This window comes from Notothenia rossii, assembly GCF_949606895.1.
Source record: "Notothenia rossii genome assembly, chromosome: 7".
Lineage (NCBI taxonomy): Eukaryota > Metazoa > Chordata > Actinopteri > Perciformes > Nototheniidae > Notothenia > Notothenia rossii.
The window spans coordinates 56,700,684-56,705,004 of record NC_136905.1 but is presented as its reverse complement, the minus strand read 5'-3'; the positions used below and the strand labels follow the sequence as shown (position 1 = coordinate 56,705,004).

At 40.6% G+C, this 4,321-nt stretch overlaps 2 long non-coding RNA genes across 3 annotated transcripts; both read right to left on the bottom strand.

Annotated features, from left to right (window-relative positions):
* Positions 1-275: 275 nt before the first annotated feature.
* On the bottom strand, positions 276-1,344 carry LOC307047523. Of its 2 annotated transcripts, XR_013810470.1 has the most exons (5): positions 1,329-1,343; positions 1,034-1,101; positions 858-950; positions 441-751; positions 276-332 (listed from the first exon to the last, which is right to left on the bottom strand). It is a non-coding gene; the product is annotated as an uncharacterized lncRNA (long non-coding RNA). The 2 variants fall into 2 exon arrangements; XR_013810469.1 differs by lacking the exon at positions 276-332 and having other exon boundaries at positions 390-751; positions 1,329-1,344.
* Positions 1,345-1,805: 461 nt separating this feature from the next.
* LOC307045987 lies at positions 1,806-2,517 on the bottom strand. Its single transcript, XR_013810041.1, has 3 exons — positions 2,396-2,517; positions 1,975-2,284; positions 1,806-1,849 (listed from the first exon to the last, which is right to left on the bottom strand). It is a non-coding gene; the product is annotated as an uncharacterized lncRNA (long non-coding RNA).
* Between the last annotated feature and the right edge of the window lie 1,804 nt (positions 2,518-4,321).

Below are 4,321 nucleotides of genomic sequence, written 5' to 3'. Positions count from 1 at the left end.
GAATCTAAAAGAAGAGATAACAGAGTCCCACACATTTCAAATATGACACGTAATTATAAAAAATGGTAATGCCAGAAGTATATCTTGAAAGAATGGTTTAACTGGACAAAACTCTCTCTTTACCTATTCTAGAATTTCACACCCTTCTCATACCTCTTGTAGGACTTTCCCTATCTCCTCATCTGTAATGTCTCCGACAGATGTCTTGAAACTGCTCTGCCCTGAGATGTAGCTGACCAGATCCTCAGATAGAAAATTAGAACCAGGTCCACCATGCACAATGGACATAGCAATCATCTTCCCTGCTAAATAATACTCATCCTCTCTGATAGCTGTCCAAGATAATGCAGAATAAAGAAATATTAAATCAGTTTCCATATTTGAAAACACTGCAAGGTTGAAATATCGGTTCTTTTAAAACATTATACACAAAACAGAACCTGTTGAATTGTAGACCAGGTAGCGGCTCTCCACAGGTCCATCAAATATGGGCCGTTTGTTCAGCTCTTTCATGAGAAGGGAGAGGAATTCTCTCTTGGGGCCACCTGTATCGAGACCTTCCTCAAACCTCCCTTCATCGTCAGAGAATTTCACCAGGATGTCTTTCTTTTCTGAGAATGTTGCCCTTTTGAATCCTCTGACTGCTCCATCCCAGATGTTCGAGCGACAGATGTTAAATCTGCTGACAGCTCGATGGTCAATCTCTAGGGCCAGGTTTGCAGTTATCTCAGAAAGTGATTGCTGGTCCACCCTGTCATCAGATAAATTATGACCATGTTAAATGGTACACCATAGCACACATTTTTGATCAGGAAAAATAACAACCACAGTTGAAGTAAGGGTAACTTTTCTCTTACTTTGTATCCTCTGGAATGTCATGACTGCACTCAACACTGTCTGAGTCATCCTTATCCTCTATTACAATGGGCGCGTACAGCTGAGTATATTTGCTGAGAAATTGACATACACAAGTTTACATTGTTGATGTTTTCATATAAAACATACTTGAATTGTAGAAAGGAAAGTATAATACCTATAGCACGCAGTTTCCAGCACACCTCATGATGTTCCTGGGCCCTCTTGTGAGTCAGAAAATAAGACCTGAATCACAAACCATAACAGGGATAGGACAGGTAAGTTGAAGTATTTTAAATCATGGCTATCTGAAGGCTGATTTAGAAAGAAAAGACTATTCTAATGTACACAAACGTGGATCTCTGGGTCAGTGTGACACATTATTTCATGTAGTTTAAGACATTAATTGTGTGACAATATTTTCAGACAAGGCTAAATGTGAACAATAGACAATGTTTAGGAGCCACAATTACCGGAGCTGCTGAATCACTGCCTGACTGCAGGTTCCCATAACTGGAAGTAAAAAACAATATATCAGTGTGACACTTCAAATTTGACAGAACTAGAGCACATTTGAACATAAATATTGAATTCTATTATTCTGACTGATAGTGTATGTGATTTGCGACAGGGGGAATGATCCTTCTTACATTATTACTTTCAGTGAAAAACATACAAATTATTGTGGTTTGATTTTGCAGGGATCTGCACTAAATAAAGTTGTTTTGTTTGTATAATATGTGTAGGCCAGGACGCTGCAACATTTACCGCAATTTAAAATGCTATTTTGGGACATGTTTCATCGTAAAAAAATGCCGTCTATGTGAAATCTAGAAACATTTTCACTTCCAGATAGAATTTACAATATAAGCGATCTAAGATACAACAAATGTAGTACTCACTAATGTATCAGCTGCATTGAATTCTGCAGAAGTTGGACTCATGATGATCACCTCTGAATCCGATGAGTTGGATTCGGAGCTGGTTTCCTGAGCTGTGAAATACAAGAATAGGTATAAGAGGATTTTAGACTACTCAGAACAACAGAGTGCTTTCCTTGACAAACAAATCAATTTAAAAAGCTCTTCTTGGTTGGTAATTAATTTCACAATTACTTACAAGATGTAAAGAAATCTTCAGCTGTACAAATGTACAGTGTGATACGTTGGTAGGCCTTCCCCACTACCTCTTTGTACTCGTTTAGAGTGAAGGGTACTTCTGTTCCTGGTATATTAGTTATCTTTGTACCGTCAGGGTAGAGCAGTACGTAGGGACCACCATGTACATTTCTGTCGAAGGTCTTCATTTTTTGCTCAGCAGCTCTCTGCAATTCGTCCGCATCCGACTCTGGTCGCATCAAAAGGGGAAGTACTGTTCCTCTTACAGTCTTCAGTACACCATCTTTCAGCCTCATAAGGCCTACTGAAATCTAGAGAGAAACAATTAAATAGGCGACTGTTAACTAGTTCAGTGACACTATAAATACATGACAGAATGGACTGTCGGCAAATTATTAGTATATCTCAGCAAAAAAATGTACCTTCACAACCTTCAGGTTGTCTTTTGATGGTGTTTTTTTTTTCTTAAAACCTGCTCGTCTCTCCTTCTCTTTTAGACTCCGGAAAGTCTGAAATAACTCCAGTGTGCTTTTTCCTGTAGCCTCTGCTTGAAATAAGAGTCCAATCAATCTTCAATGACAAAGAAAAGAGAGACATACAGTGTTCTCACCCATACTCATAAGATATAGAGTGTACATTGCCTAAGCCTAATTAAAACAATTAAAACATTTAAATTACCTCCACTTGTCCCTGTTTTATCAACATCACACAGGAATTTGATGTCCTTGCCACATGAACAGCAAAAGGCTGATTTAGAGTCCTGCTGCTGTCCACAAAAAGGACAATAAATTATGACCTGCAAGAAAACAAATAAAGTATCATTAGGTTGCTTTGCGCTTCAATTGCATGAACATCTACAGTATCTATCTATCTATCTATCTATCTATCTATCTATCTATCTATCTATCTATCTATCTATCTATCTATCTATAAAGCAAGAAATGTCCGTGTGTGTGTGTGTGTGTGTGTGTGTGTGTGTGTGTGTGTGTGTGTGTGTGTGTGTGTGTGTGTGTGTGTGTGTGTGTGTGTGTGTGTGTGTGTGTGTGTGTGTCTGTGTGTGTGTCTGTGGCTCACATATCTCTCTGACTGTTTGTCAGATCGACCTAAGCTTTCGGATATGGCTTGCGGATTGCATGATGATGTGCATCCTTCATTTAGAATTTTTTGGGATTAATTTTTCTAAACCTTTATTTTTTACGAATCTACGCGCTCCGATCGAGTACGCCCCCCGTACAACATTGCAAGCAGCAATTATGGGAGCCAAACAATCGGTCCGCTTAGTACAGGCACAGGCTCTGAACGGCCATGCCCCGAACGGGCACTGCACTAGTTTTTAAATAACACTAACACATTTGGAAAGACTAATCAGTACTACTTTCAACGCTGGCTTAATACAAGGAATATCCCAACATGGATTGCAAGTGTGTCTTAATCACGACATTCTCCACTGACAAGGGCAAGACAAGCTTCAGGCAGTTAAACACGCAAGAATACTGTGTGTGTGTGTGTGTGTGTGTGTGTGTGTGTGTGTGTGTGTGTGTGTGTGTGTGTGTGTGTGTGTGTGTGTGTGTGTGTGTGTGTGTGTGTGTGTGTGTGTGGGGTAGTCTAGATTTAAAACGGTTCAAGCTGCACGGATAAATCGAGCAGAATCAAACAGTTTTCACAGACAAGCAAACAACTTGAAAAAAGCTTTCTGCAGTTTTGATCAAAGCTATGTTCTACTAACATTATACACTACACACATAATCTGCTCCCACACACAAAATAACGTCATTTGAAGTCATAGATACGGCTAGGCCTGTCGCGATAATTGATAAATTGACTTATCGTACGATAAGTAAAAATGGACTCGATAACTTTTCTGAGCTCGATAAATTGCCGTTTACATAAAGATGTGACCAGCATTTTAGCCTGGAGCGCTGTGGCTGCCAGGAGCGCTGTGGCTGCCAGGGGCGCTGTGAGGGGCGGGGCTGACACACAGCCAGGTCAGGACACTCCGCGTTCACGTGCAGCAGCGTAGCAGCCAAATTAATAATATAGCGACAAGCGGGAGACAACGTGTGACTTACTCGCGGGGAATTTGAAGTGAAATGGAATTGGTTACAAAACCTAACTACACATCTCGATTCTCCGGTGTGGCAGTATTTTGGATTCAAACCAAATCAACGAGGCGAACCTACAGACTTGAAGGAGCCGGGCGGTGTGTCGCATTGGTTTAAAAAAGGTAGCGACAAAAGCAGGCAATACCACGCATTTTAAACCACCTAAAACACAACCACCCCATTCCGTTTTCCCAGCTGGGAGCAAACACGGCAGCTGGAGATGGAGAGCCCCCGCCCGACAATAAA